The 24,586-nt window shown below is 35.0% G+C and overlaps 1 protein-coding gene and 1 long non-coding RNA gene across 5 annotated transcripts in view; one reads left to right on the top strand and one right to left on the bottom strand.

The window, feature by feature from the left end:
* Nucleotides 1-24,586, bottom strand: part of EPHA3 (EPH receptor A3) — a 320,902-nt gene that overhangs the window by 128,159 nt on the left and 168,157 nt on the right. The window lies entirely within an intron of this gene.
* LOC311609269 overlaps nucleotides 1-24,586 on the top strand; it is a 123,548-nt gene that overhangs the window by 12,560 nt on the left and 86,402 nt on the right. For both annotated transcript variants that reach the window (XR_014783336.1, XR_014783337.1), the window contains exons 2-3: nucleotides 8,291-8,386; nucleotides 15,372-15,465. This is a non-coding gene — a long non-coding RNA (uncharacterized lncRNA). The remainder of the gene's footprint in view (nucleotides 1-8,290; nucleotides 8,387-15,371; nucleotides 15,466-24,586) is intronic.

Here is a 24,586-nt window from a genome sequence, read left to right as displayed (position 1 = left end):
AAAGGCATGTGCCTACAAAGGGCAAGCTTTCCATCAGAGATTTCACTTAGCATGGTGATTCAGCTTGGGAGAGAACACATTCAGCTTTCTAATGAGTTTTAATTTAAGTGATTCATGATTCATAAGTTGTACTACAGGATAGGAGTAATGTATTTTGTACATAAAGCTTCTCTGTCTGTCTGTCTGTTTTAAGGTATTTATTGTGTAATAAATAAAAGAAAAGAGAAATGGGTCCAATAAATTTCTATGCATTCTAAGTATTTGTTTACTAAAAACATGTTTTGTGGGAAACTTTTTTAAAATTGACTTTTATTGTTATTGACTTAGGAAACATAGGTTTGGCAGTGAAACCAAAGATCTTTTTATTTGAGGACTATGAAAAATTGATTGTAACAAAACAGCCTTAAAGCAGATAAATTTAGTTGGAGTCATATGTGGAATTTCTCCAGATGTGGAAGAAAGCCTAAAAGATATATATAGGTGTGTGTGAATGTGTGTATGTGTGTTCATGTATGTGTGTGTATGTGTGTGCATGTGTGTGCATGTATGTGCATGTGTGTGTGTGTGTGTGTGTGTGTGTGTGTGTGTGTGTATGCATGCGCGGCTGTGCAAGGAAGAGAGCTGTTATTGACCAGAACTTAGGCTAGGATATCTCATGCTTGCATGAACTGAGATTAAACATTTTCTTTGAACTGCCATAGTCCTTCCACCCACACTCTTGACCATTACCACCTAAGACTTTAGACGACATGATCATGGTGATGTCTCTTATATTTGTTAGTTTCACTACTACAGTGCACAAATATGTTTAAAGTAGGACTTTCTTTCCTGATCTTTCCATACAAACATATTTTTTAAAAATTCAACTCCCAAAACTCAATATTTAAAATGTCTATTTTATTCCTTCTTTATTATTCCTATGCACTCTCCTATTGTTGCTAGTCATAAGGAAACCTCAGAACAAATATAAGAACAGTCTGTCAGTTGTTAAGCCCAGTGTCTCCTTTTCTTCTTCACTCTACTTGATGTTGTATACAGATTTGATCTTCCTCTATTCAGCTTTGTAGCTATCAGAGGTCCACCTATGGACTCAGTCTTCTTGTTTGACTGTCTGACTTCTGTATGATTCTCGGAATCTTTCTTTGAAGAATTTCATTTTGAAAAAGCTGTTATTAGAAGTAAGGATTGAATACACTTAACCTGAGCCTGGAAAATGTTGAATGTCTTCTAGAACTCACTGCATTTGACATGGGTATTTAGTATGATATTGATTAATCAACACAATTGCTACACACAAGGTTACTTAGTTTCATTCAAATTATTATTTTCTGTTGCTTTTCAAAGGCACGTTTCAGTACCCGACAAATCTAAACCCCTTCTCACTGAGGATAACCAACTGTGATGTGGGTTATGGCACATTGTATTTGCTTATTTGTCCCCTTTTTTAAAATTCTAATGTTATAAATTAGAAAATAAAGTCATTCCTTTTATTCTATTCTGTAAATCATTTGTCTCACTTTTTCTACTATCACAAATAGAATTTTTAACAAAACCATTGCTCTTTATATTCATTCAGATGCTCCCTAGCCTGGGTCCCAAGTGTTCTTGTATGCTTCACCTGACGCTGCCTTAGACAGTATCACCTCAGGTTCAAATACACTGCCCAATCCTCATGTCCCCTGGTCCTACTTGACATCAGTGCCTCTTTTAAATATTCCTTTTCACATTTTTACAAAGAAGCAAACACACAGTATATACTGTACAATCATAGGCACATAACTGAAGTAAAATATTTGCATATGAAAATGAACTAGTTAGATGATCTGGTTAAATAACATGCTTCCAAAATTACACCATCTAAAGCCAACTTGCAATTGCAGTAAGTACCAGAAAATATTTGCATATCACCAGGTACAGTTAGATTGTATTTAAATGATGTGACCAACATTATTATACCATAGAGCAAGCTGGAAGCACATGGGAGATATTTAATCCAAAAGATATGAATCTAATCTGATATACATGAAAAGTTATGGGTGCTGTTCTTACTGTATTCCCTTTAAAACAAATTTTTGAATACTTAAGCTCATGACTTGTTTCATATTGTTAAGTGATCTATTAATGTTAGCATTGAATAATTAAAAGCTTTACTGAGTTATCAGTGCTAGAGATATGGCCCAGCAATTAAGGATATTCACTACATAGACATATATCCTAGGTTTGAATCCTAGCATCCACATGGTGGCTCACAGCGATCCACAACTCCAGGTCCAATGTATCTGGTGCTTTTTCTGGCTTCTGTGGACAACAGGCTTCATACCACACAGACATACATGCAGGCAAAACACATATACATGTAAACTACATATGGGTAAATCTTTAAAATCTTTACCAGTTAGTAGTATCATATAATCAAAGTAAAGCATAATTTTAAAACTTAACCCAGTTGGAAGAAAGGCATCTTTAATGAGTGAGCTAAGATGTTCCCACATGCCACTGTTACCAAGAAAAGCCCCAGTGCCAGGGATGGGATACCTCCTCAGTTTTGGTCAGGGAGGCCAAAAAATATAAGCTCCTGTTATCCCTCTTGGTTGCCCAACAGATAGGTATAAAACATTGCTGCTTAGGACACTATACATCTAGGTTATGTGATACACATAAATTAAGCTGAATTAACTGGAGCTGACCCAAAAGTCTGGTGTCTGTTTGCTAGCTTTCATAGTGATGGATGCTATGCAGTTTGCTTGTAGAAAAAAGTAAATAAAAGTCTGACCTTGCTGTAGGCCCTACAAACATGAGCCCAAACTACTTCCCACCTGTGCAATTGTAACATGATTATTATGGCGGTAAAATAGCATTCTTTTTATGGCTCTGATAGGCACTCACTCCATTAGAAAGAATCCACACCTGTTTTTTTTTAATTTATCAAGCTTCCTCAAATCAAGTAAAAACTAATTGTTTCAACTATCATATGTACAGATTGATTGTCCTTTATTGAGTGTCAGGTACCAGAAATGCATTGCTTTCGTATTTTGAAAATTTGTGTGTACACTGTGAGTAAACATAGGAATAGGATGTAAGTAAACCCATCCAAATGTCAATAGCGAGGGAGGTCTTAGGCTCGGAAACTTGATTCTGCTGTTTAGTTGGCTTGGCATAGTATCATCTCTCCTTCTAAATATAGAGGTTTATACTCACAATTAATTCTTTCAGTCTTAATCAGAGAAACTTCTTTTTCTAGGGAAATTCAATGAATACAAAGACTAAAAAATTCATATGATGCCAAAGATAAACAACAATTGAACTCTCATACCTAATAAAATTGTCTGTACACCTTTTTCAAGGCTCAGAGATAATTGAAGAAAAGAAGATAGAAAGAATGTTGGATCTGGAGATACAGAAATGGGTTTCAAAACACATCTGTCCCAATTACAAACTCTCAATATCTTTATGTCCCAGGTCTGCATAAGACATACGTACATCATGTATGGATGGAGGAAAGATTCTGTAGGGCCTACCCCTCCTTGCTATTTTTCATGGCTAGATTCAGAGAAAGAGGAAGTCATGGCTTTCAGTTGTGTACCCACTGATAACACCAAATTCCAAAGGAAACTCCCAACCCAATAGCCACACATGATCCAGGTTAAACTGAATAAGTCAAACAATAAGCCAAAAGTCATGAATCTGGGAAAGGAACAAGTAGATGGAAGGGCAGGTCAATAATTGTGGGAGGAAGATTAGAGGGTGTGAAGAGAGAACACTAGGAATGTAGCACACACACACAGACACAAGCAAACATAATGTATATAATATGTTATATATAATTATATAGTATAATTACATGTATAATATATAAACATATACATACACATGACATATATTTACATATATATCATATATGAAATACTTCTCTCTGGCTAATTTTCATAGTGATGAAAAGTGCTATACAATTTGCTGGGGAAAAAGGCATAGGTAATGGACCCTAATAACTGTGACATATAAATATTGAATGAGAATTTAATATATATAAAACCATTCCTAGAACTAAATAGTATTTTTATATAAAATTTTTACATTTTATAACTTAACAATTTTACAATATTCATGTCTTTCTAAAATATGTTTTATAAATTTATTCATATTACATCTCAATTGTTATCCCATCCCTTGTATCCTCCCATTCCTCCCTCCCTCCCATTCTCCCCTTACTCCCCACTCCTATGACTGTGACTGAGGAAGACCTCCTTCCCCTGTATATGATCATAAGGTATCAAGTCTCTTCTTGGTAGCCTGCTATCCTTCCTCTGAGTGCCACCAGGAGAGTGGGGTCTGACTTTCAATTTACATGTCTTATGATGCATCTTTACTCTCACATTGGTTTTTCTTTCTTTAGTCCCTACTAAATTTATGAACTCCCCATTCTTTATCCAAGACCTTGTCAATTCAAAAATCTTGAGGCTTCTTCAAGACTCATATACTTAGCAACTAAAAAAAAAATTGTTTTCCCACTTAAGAATATCTAGAAAACTTGGACTTTCTTTATTATAATTATAATATTACATTAGTGTAGCTGGTAACAATTTCAAATGAAAAACAAGCTTTTAAAGCTATGAAAGCTATCTTCAATGTGCATTGGGAGTTTTACTTTATCAAGATTCTTCAAATCAAGATGGCACTTGAACCATAAGCATACATATTGATTGCCCTATATTCAGTGATTGGAACCAAAAATGTGTGGTTTTCATTTTTTTTATATTTTAAAATATGTATGGATATTATGAGTAAACTACACCTATGGCTCTACACAAAATTTGTTTGTGTCCCATATAACACCTATAAATAAAGCCCAAAGGCAATTTCATACAGCAGTTTTAGTATACATACATTTTGGCTGAGATAAGCCTTAAGAGATGTGGTATGGACCTGCTCTGCCTGTTGTGCAATGTCAGTGCTCACAAAGTTACATATATGTAAATCAAAGTGTGTGAAAATATAGGTAGATCAAGAGACAAGGAAGGGGACTAATGGGAGATACAGGAGAACAGAAAAGGTAACAGCAAGGAAAGACAAAATGTCATTTGGTTTCTATGATATTCATAATCCATATTTACCGTGTGTGTGTGTGTGTGTGTGTGTGTGTGTGTGTCATTAAATCATAGTGAGAGAAAAAGGATAAGATGACTATGACCAGAACAGTGATGTACCTATATGAACATCATGATAAAAATAACAATTTTTTAATAAAAAATTTCCAACTCAAAGTTTTCATAAAGTTATGCATTATTATTTTCAGATTAAAAATTTTTTACCTTGTGTTAACACGATTTGATATCAAATTGCTCTTCATTGAAATTTTGATTCATAACTAGTTTTGAAATTAACAAGAGCAGATCATGATTTCAACAGGAATTTTCAGTTCTGGGACTTCCTTCTTTTTTCTCACCCTGAACATTCCTTCATCTACAGAGGATTACATCCAATTCAAAAAGCCCAACTTCACAGTTGGCAAGTGTCCATTTGACGAATAGTGGAAGACACAGCCTTCAGGCTAGCCAAAACCACAGTAGTGTTCTGATCAAATAGATCCAAGCCCACAAGGCTTTCCTGAGTATTATTTACAATTTGCTGTGAATGCATGGCTAGACTGAGCTTAGGCAAGGCAGCCAGGAAGAGCCAGAGTGTCTGATAATATATCAAATCTGAATTTTATATCATTAATTTTACTGCCATTATATAGCTCATATCTTTGTTTCCCAAAGGTCTGACCCAAAATTCAACTATAATTTGTCATCCCAAGCTTTAATATTTTCACTAAGTATGTTGGGGGATACTTTTTAAATATGGGTGATATGCTAAAATTTAATTTTCTGAAAGCCATTGCTGACATAAAGTCCACTCTAACCACACACAAAAAATATTTACAGAGTCACTGAACACCTCTACTTTCCTCTCTTGTGATGATTTTAGGAGTTAGTGATCTTGTCTTACTGTGCCTTCAATTCTCTTTATATAATTTAGGGACTAAGATAAATTCCAAATAGTATAGTCATTAAAGAAATTGATGACAAATCCAGACACTGAAGTTGGACTTGTGGCATCATTAATTATACAATCTGTACCTGCAGATAAATTATATTGTCTGTCTGGGCCTTGAGTTTCTCATCTGGGAAATAGGATTAAGATGCTAATGCCCTCATATGCTTGTTGTGCATAGTAATAATTATTAACTGTTAGGATAGAATACAGTGAGAAATCAAACTTTGGCCATGATATGGGAGACAACAGTGAATCTTTACTAGCATTTTGATCTGCAAGATGACCTTGTTCAATCTGTCAGTGTTAAACACACCAAACAACAGTTAGCTTTTCCTTTTCTACTCACATCCATTTTGTAAAATAAATCTCTCTCTAAAAATAACACTTTCATTATTTTTTCTTATTTCTTTTTTAACTAATTAATATTCAGATGTACATTTATGCTATTACACATAAATACAGTAAACAACATACAGCTAAAAGAACAATGAATAATTAAGAATTATGTAAATGTTACAGTCATAGTGTTTTGGCTATTTGTATTTGGCGATCTTAAACAAAACATCTTTTCTATCTTGGGCGTCTAAAATTCTGAATGTAAATCAATATATATAATATCTCATCTTTATCAGTTTAAAGCATCTATCTAGGCCTAAAAAGTCTTAGCCTCTCCATAACTAAGCTTAATTGTAAAACTAAACTATCTGATATTCAATCCCATTAGAGACTTGAGAAGGAATAAAATTAATTCACTTTCATTCTATAGAATACTTGACCTGATATTTTGTTGATAATTTTTTAGGAAAAAATACCCAAGGAAGGTCTTTTTGCCAATATCCTTCTTTGTGGTAAAAAAAAAAAATTAATCATATCAAGCAATCTGGATGAACATACCAGTTAGGAGTCTGGAGTCAAAACAAAGGAAAGAGGTTGACATAGTTTACAGTGAAAATGGAGAGCAACTCACTGGTCAAAATAGGTATTGTGATGTTTTCTTCTAACAAACAATTCTAAATGTATAATAGAATGATGACTGCATCTTAAGAATAAAGAGAATATTGGGGATAACTTTAAGAGTTCTGGGATAATCCGCTCATGCTATCTGATAAGAAAGCGGTAACACTGAGAACATTTGTCTATGCTTTCTTAAATATCAATCCAAGTATCTTTCCTGTTTCTACTTAGTAGAAACAGAAAAAAAGTAGTAGTACCTATACTTCCATACTTCAACCCAAAAAGTATTAAGATTAAAACTAAGATGACAGCTTATATAGAATCTCCTATGAGAATACAGCATGGTTTTTGATACAGAATATTTTTCTAGGACATTTAATTTTTCATGAAATGAGAGAAATTTCCAAGTACTATGCTAAACATACCATATTAGAGAATCCAAAATTATGAGGAAAAATTATTAAAAATTGAAAGCTAGCTATCATAGGAAGAGATGATAAAAATAAGTACATTTCTGTAAAATAAAGGTAATTATGTTGAGTGGTTATAGAAGAAACCTTTAAGAAATTATTATTGATACAAGAAATCATAATGAGATGACCTACATAAAAATTGCTGTATGAACATAATGTTAATCACAAATAAAATTATATTAAAATCCTTACAATGAGTTATCTTTTTATTTATGAGTGGAAAAGATCAATATGAAAATAATATGTCCATTATCCTAATAATGCTTCTGGAAACATTTAACAACTACTTAGCAACAATTGTATTGCATGACCAGAAATTGCTTAGGATTCATTAGCAAAAAGAGCAAAGAAATGCATTGTAGTTCTTGTTGAAGAACATAGGGTTCATGTTCCATAATTTAGTGGACACTGAGCAAGGAAAGGAAACAGTGGGGACAGAGTAGATGCACTATAAATATAATAAATATATACATCTTTTACATGTGATACAATATAAATTGACATAGCAAAATTTAAACCTACATCCAGGAGGCAAGTAAACAACCAAAGGGCCCATATAAGGGAAATATTGTAGAAAAGAAACTATCTTGCCAATTGTTTCTGGCTACCTGTAAGAGGGATGAAGGTATTTTCATATAGATACATGCAAAAGAATGACCCTGGCCTAGTACACAATCATGGCAAATGTCTAGGAGGAGGGCACATTAGGGAACATCAAGGGGTATGTTGTGCCTGGAGTGGCAGGGCTGATGAAGAACATAATAGCACTCTGAAGTCAAACTAGACACAGCATTCAGTCACTCTTAAGATTCTTGCTTCTCTCCTAGTAAACAGAAGAGCCACAACTGGATGCCTTGCAAAGAAGAGAATGGCCTGGCTCAAAATAGGATACTGTCTGATTATGAGAATATAAAGATAAAAAGGTAAGGGTGCCTTTAAGGAAGACTAAAGCAGGGGCCCATTGTTCTAGAAGGGAAGAGAGAGTCTATTGATATCAAGTCCTCTGGAGGGGGAGACCTGGTGGCACTCAGAGGAAGGATAGCAGGCTACCAAGAAGAGACTTGATACCCTATGAGCAAATACAGGGGGAAGAGGTCCTCCTCAGTCACAGTTGTGGGGGGCGGAGTAAGAGGGAAATGGGAGGGAGGAATGGGAGGATACAAGGGATGGGATAACAATTGAGATGTAATATGAATAAATTAACAAAATATATTTAAAAAATAAAACTACAAAAAAGAGAATATTTTTTAAAAGTCTAAATATGGCCCCAAAACTCATAAAAATATTGCTAAAAATCTCCACCACTGGTTCTGAGAGTCATCTAAATCTACACATCCATGTCAGCTGCAGGGCGCTGTTAAGAGACAAAGGAACTCTGACTTCCCTTCCTGTCAGAGACCAACAGACTGACAGTGTAAACCAAAATGGTGGGGGAAGCTCAATAATTTGAAAGTCTTAGAAAGAAAGAAGAGTAGCTGCAGGTTTAAACCCCAGAGAAGCTCATCCTGCTGCTTGGTGGAAACAAACAAGGAAATGACACATAAAACTCAAGAGCCCCACAGTGAGCCCTGGGAATGTGTGTGTGTGTGTGTGTGTGTGTGTGTGTGTGTGTGTGTGTGTGTACACGTGCGCACGCAGGTGAGTGTGCAAAAGTTCTCCATAGTGAAACTTTTCCTTTCTTAGTCTGAATACTACAATTTTCCCCTACAATTAAAACAAAAGAAAATGTGCTTTATTTTAAGACTCTGTAATATAAAATCTAGTAGGAGCCATTTTCACACTTATTTGTCAAAAATGTTCCTGAGGAATTGAAATAGTCTCCAAAAATAACCTTTAAACGTGGGCTTCACTCATCCCTGCAGTGTTTTTTTCATAAGGAACTGATAGTTATTGAATCAGATATATGAATTATAAAAATATCTGAAAACTTACTATAACTTAACAACATATTCTTTTCCTTCCATTATTTATTCTGCCTTCTTTTTCTTCTTACCCTCTCACACCTTCCCTTCCTTTCCTCTGTTTTTGCCAGGTAACACGGTATGTTTCTCAAAACCAATACACTTTTAGGAAATGAAGGAAAATAGTTGCAGAAGCTGTTGTAGGGAGGAGTTCGGAAGACAAGAGTGAACACTGGGAAAAAAAAAAAAGAAAAGAAAAGAAAAAAAAAAGAGTTCCAGTCATCCCGAGAAGGAAAAGGCCCTGGAGTGCAAATGCCATTCAACTAAGAATTCAGAAAGCCGCTGCAACATCAGGAGCAGAATATCCATTCCAATGATGCCATACGTTATTCTGTGCTATGTAGCTATTGTGACGACACCACGCAGAAGTGTAGTTATGGACTGTGAAGTGCACATAGAGCAAAAGAGTAAAGTGACCTGCAGTAAATATGGGGTTGAAAAGAGGATTAGCGATGAAGAAGCATTCTTTGATTCTATCTCCAACTCCATATCCTGAAAAGTCAACATAACTTCACGAATATTTTTTCCAGTATCTTAAAACATGTGGAGAGAAGAAGGCCATTAGAAAAAATAAGCAGTCACAGTATACACATGAAATGAATACCAGATGGCGTCCTGCACCCACATGCAGTATCTTTCACCACCTCACTCCTGACTGTAATTCTCTAATCATTTCCACCTATTCAGCTTTTGCTTTGCAGCTTTCCATAAGTGAGGATCATGTCAAACTCCTCACACAACATTAAATGGAAAGTTTTTTTACACTGCTCAAGAAAAAAAGTTAGGCATTAGGTTCCCTTTTGGTTTTCCAAAATAACTATCATGAAAATGAAAAAAAACAAAAAACAAAAAACAAAAGATGGCTATCAAACAGACAGGGTAAGCAAGTCTTCCATAGTTCCTGCCTTACAAATATGTCTGTCAGATATAGTTGGGCCAGAAGGTTGAAGATGATGCGCCATCATTACAAAGAGTTCTGGGTGACTGTTCAGGCAGCAAATTGTCTCTGCCATTTTTTTTTAATTTGGAAGTTGTTAAGTTGCATTTCCTGTTTACTCAGATAATTTTATTCCTTCTCAGGTCTCTGATATGGGTGAAGGCCAATTAGTTTAGTTTCACAATTAACCTTAGTTATTTAGCAGTTAAGATGTTTTTATTCTAGATGGATGTTTTAAGTTGACAGAGATGAGATATGATAGATACTGATTTATATTCAGAATTTTAGACTCACCAAGATAGGAAAATATTTTAAGGCTGCCAAATACAAATAGCCAAAACACTATGAATGTAACATTAATCTAATTCCTGATTGTTTCGTGGTTCTTCTTGCTCTATGTAGTTTATTATATATATACATATGTATGTATGTATATTATATAAATGTATATGTAAAAAACAAAAATATTATTTGAAAAAAGAATCCAAAAGAGGAAGGCAACCAACAGTCCTGTCCTAGTATGGTGCCTATGAACCTTATGGTTTTAACCAGCATTTTTACACCAGCTTACTAGAAATGAATAAAACAAAGTTAACTCTTAAAAAATATTCTTCAATACAAGTAAAGAAATAGTGTGTAAAACTTCTATTGACACAAAGAAGGATTTAGTTCCGTTAAAGGATAACATGTTTGACTAAATATGGAGTCAGGAGAATGCCTCTAATTATATATGGTACAACTTATGTTCCAGTTTGCTATGTTTCTACTGTGTTGTCCAAAATTTTATACACTCTAATATATATTATGAACAATTGTGTCAAATATTCTAAACTGCCATCCATTGCTAATATATTCTTTTGTATATACAATCTCATTCATGTTCACTTTTAGAAGGAAATATCATTTCAACACTGTGTACGGCAGGTTTTAAGATTTATTTTTATTATTCTTAATTCCATATGTGTGTGTTTGTGTATCTATATGAGAGAATGGTGTCATAAGAGGCTAGAGGTGTCAGATCCTCTGGAGCTGGAGTTACAGGTAGTGGTGATTTATCCAACATATACATTGGGAACAAAGTTGGGACTTCTCCAAGAGAAGTACAAACTCTCAAGTGTTGAACCGTCATTCCAGGACCAAGTATGTTGTACTCTTTGCTTCTCTATATTTATAACTTTCCAGTCATTTAAAAATGTCTATATTAGGATGCAAACAATTCAATCTATTCCATGATTATAATTGCTGATGCTGTATTAAACGTACATCAGCATGTAAACTGAGGCACCATATAACTTGGCTATGACTATGAAGCAAGCTTATTGCTAAAAGGTACATTTATTTGTCAACCATCTATGCAGTAGTGTACCAGTTCCTGCTCAAGTTGAGTGTAACAAATCTCACTTTTATGAATTACTTCACTGTTATATAATAAGTTTTTGTATTAAAAAATCTCTTTATTATTTATACTTCTATACTACTTTGGTACTTTAGAAGTGAAACTTGAAGTAATGAGGAGTCATGCACTGCAGTTGGAAACATGTTGTACAAAAATATGTTTCAGGTACCATAGGAAAAATTTTATGATTCACATGAAAACATTATCCATGATACTTTAAGTCTGTGCCTGATTTAAAACAAAAATAAAAAACTATATATGACGCTTTATTTGGTCATTTGTTGGATTTTTCAAGTTTGACTATGGAAAATTCTTAACCCATCGTGAAGACTAAAATTCCCTTTAGAGAGAGAGCACTTGTGTTTTATTTGTTTGTCCTTGTCCATTGGTCCTGAGACATACTGTGGTACCTTCAGGGACACATGAGCCACAGACAAATAATTAGACTCCTTATGGACAGAAGTGGCAAAGAGGAGTGTGGTGGAATCTCCGAATGGCAGGTACGGTTGTGTGGTGTGGAGACATGGGTTGCACATTTTTCAGGGTATGTTTTCTTCTTAAAAAGTGGCTTAACTGCACAGGATTTTTCTTTATTAAAATAAATGGCTGATCATATTGACTCCGTATATCTTAGCACAGAACTAAACATTGTGGTCAAGAACTTGAACTCTGAAGTGAGACAGTGAAGAGTGAAAACGTGTTGGACGTTTATTACCTGATTTATATCGGACTGCTGTCAGACAATGAATGTAATTGTTGAAAGGATTAAGTGTGTCACGTAAAAATAGAAATGCTTATGGTGGTGCCAGGAACATAGTAATTGACCGCCAAGTAGCATACACTTCTCTTTTTCCATCCCTGTTCTCTGTCTCCCCCCTCCCACCATGTGTAGTATTTTCAGTGTGTGGAAGTTTCAAAATAATGGCAATGCTATATCTTCTTCACAGTAAATTATATTAATGTTAACTATAACTTGTGGAAGAAGACTCACTTGAGTGACATTTTCTTGAGAAAAATGTAATAATTAGGGGGAACAGACATTATAAGATTTTAGGCTTTAATAGTTTCTTTTTTCTTTAATTAATAAATTCGTTACATTACAATCTAATGGGAGCTTCCCCTATCTCTTCTCCTCTCAATCCCCCCTTTTTCCTCCCCTTCTCCTATTCCTCCTCCCTTACTCCCCAGAGAAGGAGAGACCACCCATGGATATGAACCATGAAACTGAGATCATTACAATGGTCAATTTCAACAGTTTTCATCAAACAGTTAATTCTATTAGAGGTCTCTTTGTCATTGAAACAGCCGTAACTATCTTCACACTATGCCATGTTTCTCCCATCAGCCATTTTTCTGCATTTCCAATACCAACTCATAGCATTACTAGCATAAATAGTCTTTATGGTGGTCTTATATTCATTTCTTTATCACTTCTTCCTTGTGGTATTTATTTAAAATGGCTTACATCATCCATTATCACATGACAACACTCTGAAATGTTGACATGTATTGCCCTCTGAGTATGAAAATACAAACAACATTTCTGAAATTGGGGATTTAAATACTTCTCGGATATCTTTTTCTTTGTTGCTCTCTCACCAGAGTGATTATCATTTTTATAAAACAGTGCTTGCCAAAATGAAAAGACTGCACCCAAACATCCCATTCTAGGAACCAAAGGCAATATATCAACAGTACCACTTTCAGTGTGCAGAACCTTCAGCAAATTTTCCTATTAAACGCTCATAGCTAGAATTTATTTGCAATAATTTGACAATTTATTAAGCTTGATTTTTTCCCAAAACAAGATGAAGTTATGCGTCTTAACTTCCCTCAGTCTTATCCCACTGCTACTGCTGTTGCAGCCTCTGGAGTGCTTGACGTAGAGACCTGCACCGCCATATGTGTGTGTGTGTTTTTTTTTTCTATATCATGGATATACCCGATATATTTTAATGTCCTTAAAGATCATCTGTAGCACACTTATGTTTATTTTAATTTTAATTTTTTGTTGTTGTTGTTTTTCCTTTTCTCTCCATTAGTATTTTCCCCTGGATTTCTGAGAGATTGTATGCACTGTATCACGACTAGAGATCCTTGTGATTAGCCATTGTATCCCGACTAGAGATCCTTGTGATTAGCCATAGGGGACGCTGGGAACCAAACTCAGGTTGTGGGGTTCTCTGCTATAAAAGCCACGTTCATAACCACTGAGCCATCTCTCCCACTTATGTTTATTTTAAAGACATTAATTTTATATCACAAATTGTAAATAATTTTAAGAGAGCCACTAATTCATATCAAAATGTAATCCATTCTAATATGACATAACAGGAACTGGATTAAACATGTCAGAAACAAAACAAAACAAAAGCAACAATCAGCACATAAAGATATATTATTCATCATTTTTAATACCTGGATATCAGAAAACATTAAGAGTGTACCCCAAAACAAGGTAAATGGAAATCGAAAGACCTTGTATATAACATTGTATGGCTCAGTAACTTTCTGCCTGTAACACAGGGACAAGCAACCCAAAGCAGAGCTAAGGAAAGTACCTGGGTCCATGGGCTAAAAGCAAAAAGAGAACATTGCACATAGAAAGAACCAGTCCATCAGCAAAAGATGTCTATTTGGATTCCATCAGAGTATTATTCAATGAACAAGCAAGAAAAGTTCCTAAGAACATAGGAGAAAAATGCCCTAATTATTAGAAGCATCGGGTTTGGAGGTGTTTTTGTTTGTTTGCTTGCTTGCTTGCTCGCTTGCATTAAAATAAAACCTTGCTCTTGGGACTCTCCTCCTGTTGCCTTGCCTTCTCCAGCCTCACTGTGTGAATTTTTGCCTTTTCTTACTGGATTTTGTTTTGTACTGTTCGGTTATTATCTCTTGGAGCCCTGTTTGTTTTTGAAGGTGCATGTAGGGGAGTGGATACAGACCAGAAGGAAGCTTGGGTTGGGGAGAGCTGGTCAGAGTGGGAGAAAGGAAAATTGTAGTTAGGATGTATTGCATTAGAGAAGAATCTACTTTTTAATCTGTTATATATATATATATATATATATATATATATAATACATATATATATATGTATTAGAATATCTTAAGAATCATGGTGCACTAGGTACTCAGAGGTACCCCTGGTAAGTAGTGAGCATCACCAGACCTCAAATAAGTACTGTGCTTATCCTTTATAGAACATCTAAAGACCCAAACTCCCAAGGACAAAACTGTTTCTTAGTAACTAGACTATGATGACGCCCCACCAAAATGGTAAATAATTAGAATATAAAACTATCTAATACTCAGAATCTAAAATTAAAAATGGTAAGTATCTAATGTAAAGTAACATCCTACAGAATGGTACTTCCGTTCTGACAAAAGTACTTCTTACTTGTGACAGAAAAGGATAATCAATTGAAGTCAGTTCAGAACTTCTGTAGACATTAGGGGTCCTGGATTGACTGAGAAATGCTCCTCATAGGCACAGGTATTTGAATAACTGGTCCCCCATTGGTGGCACTCTTTGGACACTCGGAGGCACACCTAGCTGGAGGAAGGGATGTATATCACTGGTTGCAGGTTTTGAACTTACAGCCTCATCTCTCTTCCAGTGTTCTCTCTGCTTGTGTTTGTGGCTGAAGATGAGACCACCCTCAGCATCCTGCTTCTGCCACATGATGTCATTATGGACTCCACTTTGGAACTGTAAGTCAAAATTAATTTTTAACCTTCCATTAGTTACTTTGGGCCATGTTGTTTTATTGTACCAATAGAAAAGGGATAAATAAATAAATAAAGTTTATAGGTATTCACCTTATAACAATTAATATAACCATGTCCTAAATGCTCTGATTCAATGCAAATGGAGAAGATATAGAGAAGAGCTAATGTTGAAATAGATTAAAAGCTACTATGAGTTATTTGAAAAAAATATTAAACGAAATTGTTAGTGAGTTAAGTATAATGATGAAAAATATTCATGAGCTTGAACACAAAACGATAAAAGCTTCTTGGAAAAGAAATTAGAGAGAAAAATAATTATAAAATATAAAGAGAATTCACCAGTGTCAAGATTACTTTACATAGCTTGATTTTGTCATTATAGTTTTCAACTGGGGGAGGCAATATTTGAACAAATATGTTTTCACAAAATTACAAAGTTAATTTAGTGAACAAAGGGCACTCCACCAGAAAAGGCTCTGAAACAATTATGCAAAGACTCAGAGTTCACAAGACATAACACAGTTAATAAAATGAGTCTTAGGTGGAGGATACACAGAAACTGTGGGATGGGAGAAAGGGCTCAGCCAAACAGGCGACAGGTTAGAGCACTGGTTCTCAACATGTGGGTCAGGAGAGGCTGCCCGTGATCATCAAAACACACAGACAGTTTTATTAAGATTCACAACAGTAGTAAAATTGCATTCATGACGCAGCAACAAAAATGATTTTATGGTTGTGGTCAGCATGAGAAACTGAGGAGGGCTGAGAACAACCAGGCTACAGTGAACCCTAGCCCCAGCTCTCATGAGAAACTCCCAATCTGCTTAAGCAGCAGACATAAGGTCAATTTTCGATACTGAGCTGTAAAAATGGGTTAGACATGAGGTAAGAAATAGAACTACAGATGTATCTCATAGCTAAGTCTCCTGATGGACAGAAAATACTTTTTTCGTTAAACATACTTAAGGCTGTAATAGGTTGTGCCTGGGATTACAAAAATGAGTTACAGCCATAGGCTCCTTTATAAAGATGTGAACAATATACCTAGTAAAAGTAAAGGAAACATATTCCAAAAAATAATGCTGTTAAACCTGGATATCAGCATACAAAAAAAAAAAAAAAAAAAAAAAGAAAGGAAAGAAAGAAAGGAAAAAGAGGGAGGAAGGTAGGAAGGTAAGAAGGAAGGTAGGAAGGAAGGTAGGAAGGAAGAAAACTGGGCCTTTATCTCTTACTCCGCACAAACTTCAATTGCAAATGTATTATGACCTTAGCATAAGACTTGATACTCTGAAACTGCAGGACAAAAAAACAGTTAGTGGGTTTCTATTTATAGGCACAGGTAAGGACCTTCTGTATAACACTTCTGTACCTTCTATAGTAGTATCAACAAATGACAAGTGTGTGAGCTCATGAAATTCATAGTTTTTTTTATAGAGCAAAGGAAACTGTGGAGAAAAGAAATAGCTTCTGAAATAAAATAAAAAATTTCCAGCTGTGCATAACACTAGGGTTAGATTATATAAGATATATATATATATAAAATATATAAAATTTTTAAACAATTAAACATTAAGAAAATAAATAACCCAATTAAAAAATAGGATAAAAAATTAAAGGAGCATTCTCAGAGCAGAAAAACAGAAGTAAGGCAAGCACTTTAAGGAAATTATTCAATATGCTTAACTGCCCAGGAAATGTGAATTAAAAAATCACACTAAAATTGTTTCTCATTCTAGTAAGAATAAGCGTGATTAAGAATATAATGATGAAATATGATGGTGTGTATGTGGATATAAACTGTTACAATAAATATAAACTATGACAGGCACTTTGGAAATCTGAATGGATGTTTCTCCAAAAATTTGAATAAAAAGCTACCATATGGCCTAACTCTCTCATTTCCGTTATGTACAAAGAACTTAACATTCTGCTACCAATTCTTGAACATCCATGCTTACTATTGCTCTATTCCCATAGCTAGGAAAATAAATACAATCAGATGCCCACCAACTGATGAATGGATAAGTAAATGTGGTAATACAGATAAGGAATATAATACTATGACCTGCCAAGAAAAATAGGAATAGTCAGGTTAATGGATGGAACTCGGAAAAATATATATGGAGTGAGGTCACTCAGACTTGAAAAGACAGACATTTCATGTTATCTCTTATATGTGTTTCCTACCATTGATTCTTTGCTTTTATCTGTTTACTTTGGAGTACGTGAAGAAGCCAAGTAATTAAAAATAAGCATACGGCAGGAGACCTGTTAAGAGAGGTGAAAATAAAAGCAGAGAGGAGGAAGACATGAAGCGTGGGATCGCACGTGTCAGCATGGAGAGGGTTGGTGGATGGGGAAACTGAGAGTCAGGAAAGTTTTAGTCCAAACGAAGGATATGTGAAAAGCTATGTAGAAACATGATCCTGCAACCCAAGTTAAAAAAAAAAAAAGTAATTATAGTGCAAGCCCAAGCCAAACCAAATCCTAGCACAGGATGGGGTAGTAGGGCATGAAGTCCTTCCCATAGCCGAGGCGTTTCTGGCCATTGTTGGCTGCTGGGAGGAGAAACAGCGTTCTATTTGAGTGTGAGTTCCCTCAGTTCTACCGCCCTCCAGAATATGACCACGCATGATGTGCGGGCAGCTCACAGCTGGTTGTGATGGGTTTTTAAAAGGACACAAACTTGGGTGGGTAGGAAATGGCGGGGTGCATCTGAGAAGAGTTCAGGGAATTAATGTGATAAAAATAAATGGTCCTAAACTCTGAAGGAACTAACCATTTTTAAAAATGAAAGTAGAAGAGAGAATAGAATATAGGTGACATGAAAAAACAGTGTGTGTGTGTGTGTGTGTGTGTGTGTGTGTGTGTGTGTGTGTGCGCGCATGCGCGCTCTGGGGGAGGTATTCAGGTTAAAAGTTTAAGTGGGGATGAGGAAAAGAACATGACAGATAAGGTGTGAATTTTACCTAACTAAGGCTATAGGAAGAAGCAGTATGCTAATCCACTTATATGTTAATTTAAAAAGCAGTAGGGTTAGGAGGCAGAGCTCTTTCCCACACACATGCACTATGGTCTCTCCAGCCTCCAAGTTCTCAGCTTCAGTGCAGTGTAAAAGTCATCATGGCTTTCCCACAGGATCATGGAAAGAAATACCCTTCAAAAGAGATGTCATTTTTTTCATCGTTTGGCAAGTGAAAGGAATCATTCTGCTTCACCAATAAGCCACTCGGCTCATACTTATTCAAAGAAGGTCCTTAAAGACCTTTGCTCTCCTTTGTTTGCTAAATAAATGTTTAAATCAAATGTTGTCTCTTTACTGTATTCTGTCATTTGAGAAGACGAGACCCAAGAGCCCCTTTTAACTTATAGGAGTCCGTGCTATAGGAATAAGTGCTATAACTTATAAGAATTCATAAGAGAAAATTATTATATTTTTGAGTTAGAGAAAGCTTGACATCCATATCCCACAAGTTAGATCTGAAATCTATCTGCCTTTCTATGTGTTAAATTGAAGAATATTTTTACATACTTAAATGATTTAAAATACTAACATTTACCTTGTAAAAACATGAGTATGAAAAGAACTTCAAATTCAAATAAAAAAGCCCTAGAGTACAGACAAGGCCGTTCATTTATGTAGTTTTCCTGGTTGCTTTTCTATTACAACTTCAGGTAAAAGTCATTGAAAGCTTTCTGTGTGACTCAAAGCCTCAGTTATTTATCATCTATCCCTTAAAATGTAACTTAAATTGTGGCTAAGTAATAAATATATGACAGCAAAAACAATATTTAAAAAACAATAAGATGGGTTTCATTCGAGTCTCAAATGCTGTTCTTCATAAGATGTTATTGAGAGAGAATGTAAAACAGTTCAAATAAAAACAGAAAACTGCAAACTAGTATCTGATAAGGGATTTATATGGAAAACGTAAAGACCTTAAATCTCTATAATTGAAAAAAACATACACTCAATAGATGTTGACATTTAACCAAAACCAAAAACAAACAAACAAAAAACTGGCAGAATAGGTACATAAAGGCATTTCACATGGCTTAGTTTACAGAAATTATTGGTAAATAGAGAAGAAGATGCCATTTCAGAAAAACTTAAGTTGATTGATTGTTTTGTTAAGCAAAAGTGAGAACCAAAATGAAAAAAAAAAATAGAAAACGTAGAACTCACATATATTTTTGGTTGGAATATAAAATCTTCTAAATATTCTGGAAATGGTCTTGTCTATCTAAATTGTAAAGGATTCATGTTGCAGTCAACATTCTGCTCACTAGCCATTCAAAATTTAGCAAGGTGAACATTTTGAAAATCTTATTTAAAAAGTAGATTAAATTTAATATTTATAAAATTCAGAATAAATTTCAGAAGCTACCTTGTTTATGTTCTGTGTGTGTGTGTATGTGTGTGTGTGTGTGTGTGTGTGTGTGTGTGTGTGTGTGTGTATGCGCATGTGTGTAAGAAAGAGAAAAACATTAAATAGAAATTGGGCACACTGCAGAGTACGAAGAGGGCGGTGGTACTATGAGGTATGGTCTTAGGACCCCAAGTGCATATACAGATTTTTTAACCCATTGTGAGGCAGAATGACAGGCTAACAGGTAACTTCAGTATGTTTCACATAAAACATGAACATGTACTTTCTGTTTCATGTTGAAACTTGAGAAAAAAATTCTCAGAATTGCTTTATATTATTTTTTAATAACATGACCTTTTAGTTTTATTTGACACTTACTGAAGACGTTTCTGGAAATAATTATTGCTTTTGGATTTTCTTATAACTGTATTCATAATATTCATAATAATCTCAGAGAGCCAAAAATATCTTTGGTTACCAGAGTACAGCAGTTTATTAATTATATACTAATTTGTTTGGTGGACAGTTTAGAGATCTAGGCATTAATAATTAATGCTACTATACAAAATAGTCTTTCTTTAAGCAGTAGACTGAGGATCATAGACTATCGCAAAAGTGTTGAGGAAACAGACACTTTCTTTTAGTGTGCTTGGCAGGCACACATCCCATAAACCAGCTCCAACGTGAGCCTCACTGGATGGAACATCCCAGTCTTTTAAGTGTCAGTATCATAAAGTGGAGTAAATGATCCTTACACACAATCCCATGCAACATCACACTTCAAGGTCTGCAGACAGCAATGCAGTAATAGCTCCTCACTTTAAAGAACCCCCAATTGACCATAAGTTCTCTTATATCTGCCCTCTGCTACCAATTTTATTACTTAAGACTCCTGTAAATAACTTTTATCTGTTGTCATATTTTACGTGAGGTTGGTCAAAACCCAAGTATTAATTCATAAAACAGTTACAAATGTTCTATATCTCATATACACAGAATTTTGAGACTACTTCTATATCCAAAATGTTCCCCAAATTTTATGACACATATAACCTAGTATAGTAAATCTTTCTCTTTATTATCAACTGAAGATGAACGCATGCGCAGTGGAGCCTGGGGATTTAGCGTAGTTAGTGGTGTGTTCCTCTGGAATGATGAAGTCCAGAGTACAGCCCCCAGCACTGGCTAGCCTGTGCGCAGTGGCACTGTTGATGCTGCACTCATATATGGAGGCAGAAAGATCAGAATATCAGGGCATCCTGAATTATATGGTATTTCAATGGCAGTCTGGAATACGAGAAACCTGCCTAAAATAAAAATCAATAAAGAAAAAGAAAGGAGAAACACAATTTATTTTTAGTGAGTCATCTTCTATTTATTAGATTTATTAGAATATATATATATATATATATATATATATAATCAATGTAGATGAGAAATTGAGGGAAAGGCACTGAAAACTACCTAAACCAATCGCATAATGTTTAAATGACATAAGAAAGGCAATGGGATTGAATGTCTTCATAAGAGTTATTAAATGCTTTATTTGCAACTGTATTTAGAAATAAACCATTTAGCTGAATTTTTTATCTCTGTCTTCATCTACTTATTAATTAAAAGGTGAAGATGAAGTGTCCGCTACAAGGGCTATATACAGAAAAGCATACTTGCTCAGTCATGGGAGACACAAGTCTCACAGAGAAAGAAACCAAGCAATGCATCATTCAATCAATCCATCTTGGTATCCATTTTCATCATGTCATGTTATTCTGCCAATAAAATGGCATAAACAAAATACCCATTACATTATATCTAAGAGTATACGGTCATAGGCTTTATTCCATTTATGTAAACTACAAAATGCACCCAATAAATGTAGGAAAGAAGAAAAATCCCTAGCCAAATCTCTTCTGGGGATGACGTTTGTCTAGTTATTATTATTGTTGTTCTCACATTAGCAGAGAAAACAAATACATCATTTAAAATTAAAGCTTTGGGCATCATGGTTCAAAATAATGGGTGGGGATTCTTGTGTAAGTTAGACTTCTGAAATCTTTAGGTACAGTTTCACTCTGACTCAAACATGACTTTATTTTCTTTAAATTGTCTCAAAAAAGAAAAGCACATGGTATCATTAATAGTGAACTTTAATTGACATTTTCGTGCTCCTTCTTTAATAACTTACTGCCGCACTATTGCATTTGAGTGCATCAGGGTGGCCACTGTTATATTCCACATATGCTGTGTTGTGTAAAAACATATTTTTCTGAGCATGAAGCTACTATAAGATCATATTGGCAACACTATTTTCACTGAGCCACCCCAGAAGAGGAGTGAGCACCTATATTCAAGTCCATTTAACGGAAACTCCATGACAGAACTGGTTAAAATACTTAACCGTTCTTTGCTTGCACAGGGTCATGAATGAAGATACACTTTGTGGAGCGATATTTCTGTAACAAAAATTCAGAGGGAATGTGCCTATTAGAACGAGAAAATTCTTATTACAGCCCAGGGAAATAAACTTGTAGAACAAAGCAGAATGGTCCAACAAGGAACCGAGCACGCGTCCTACTTAGGTAGGTTGTATCACTTGACATCGTTCCACAGGTGAGCATGAAAGCAAAACATCAAGGGCAGCCCCATCAGATAATCCTCAGGCTGAATTTGCTTTAATGTCTCCAGCCTAGAAACCTACATTTTACCCAAAATAGCTTCCCTCACCAGTAATGCCATTCACTAAAATGTATCTCAAACTGTTGGCTTCTGTAAGTCAAACATAAGTGGAAATAAAGGTATAATGGCAGAGCATCAGGGGCTGGATTCATAGCTTTGTGTTCCTTCCACACATTCTTGTGTGAGGGTCTCTTATTCTCCATCCTTTCTTGTTACTCTTTATAGCACGAAGTACACCCTCATACCTGGTTAACTTTTGGAGTTTTTCTATGTTGTCAATAGATGTTGTAAAACTTGATTTTAAAAAATTTTAACATGAAGTCCTGTTATCTAAAAATGTATAGCTTTAAAAAATGGCTCAAGGAGCTCTCCTGAGCAATCAGACTAGACAGACTAACCCAGTTCTTTTGTTCTGAGTTCAATTGAAACACCATCCCCTGGTAAATAAAGTATGGGGAATTGAGGAAGACATAGTGGACACTAACCTCTAACATCCATGTGCAATAGTTTTTACACATACCCATATATACATGTGTTCCTACACACATCGAAACACATATGCACGCATAATACACAAATGCAAAACAACCAAACATATAAACAAAATTTTAATCGTATTAAAAGAATTAAAACTATCACACTGGTAGAGGAAAAATGTACTTCAAAATTAAAACAGAGGAGTAGCTTTTGAAATGTACTGTGCCTGCCCCTCAGGAAAACAATGGAAAGAATGGACAATTGGGACTAGAGGAAATTAAAATTCTTATTCACAGGAAAGGAGATCATTCTTGAATAAAAACACAATTTACACAATGGAATAAACTGTGCTAACTACAGATCATACATAACATTAACCACTAGAATATACAAGCACTCAAGAAAAACTAAATATAAAGAAATCAAGTAATAACATCAATACACAGGCTATAAAATGCACAAACATTTCACAAAAGCTGAAGCATAAATGGCCAATACAGGTGAAAAGAATTGTTCAAAATCACCAGCATTTGTAATGTACAAACTCAAAACTGCTTTGAGATTAAACCTCACCACAGCCAAAGCACTCATCATCTAGAAAGCAACAAACCCTTAGACACATCAAGTGGGGAAGAAAAATCAGCCAAGCCACCTTGAAAACAGTATGGATGTTCCAGCAAAGGCTAAAACCATGTCTGCAATATAACCCAGCTATATTACTGCTAGCATTTATCCAAAGGATCTAACATATAAAGAAGACACGTGTATGTGGATAAACTGCAATGGACAAAACTTAAGTTAGAGAATCAACTTTGGTGACTGTCAACATAGAACGAATATAGAAAATATGGTACATATGAGCAATGGAACATTATTCAGCCATAAACCAAGTGAGATGCTGTCATTTGATGGAAAATGCATGCAACTGGGTATTATTGTACTGAATAAGTTAAGTTAGGCTCAGAATAAAAATTACTGCATGCTTCCTCCACCTGTAGATACTGGATTTTTTTTTTTTGGTACAAATGTCAAGAAGATATATGACAAAAAAGTAGAAGTGAAACTCTAGGTGACTGAAGAGGATTGCCAGAAATGTATGGGGAGAAAGGGAGAGTAACAATGGATATGGTGGGGGAAATGCGGTCAGATTATACACATAGCACATGTTTATGTAAAATAAATAGACTCCAATGGACAAGCACATATAGAGACATAGAAACTTGGTGGGGTGTAGTGACTTATGTCTGTGCTACCAGTCAGCTACTTGGGAAACTAAGGGCCTGAAGATCACGTGTGCCCAAGAGACCTATGTGGGCAACAAAGATACCTCATCTTAAAAATAAACAATTGGTTCTTGTCTACCAAGTAGTTATTTTTATTTTAACATTAGCTATGTATAGTACGATTGTAAGGTAATAGTTAAGGTATCTCTAATAGATATTTAGTTATCAACATAGGTTAAAACTCTTAGAATTCTTTAGTCATAGATGAGTTTATCGGTCAGTGGTAGAGTGCTTATCTAGAATGTATGAGGGCCTAATTATGCATATATATACATATATACATATATATCTGTATAT

This window comes from Acomys minous (assembly GCF_964271855.1).
Source record: "Acomys minous genome assembly, chromosome: 11".
Lineage (NCBI taxonomy): Eukaryota > Metazoa > Chordata > Mammalia > Rodentia > Muridae > Acomys > Acomys minous.
Note: the sequence above shows the minus strand (reverse complement) of the source record. Positions and strands in the feature narration are given on the sequence as shown.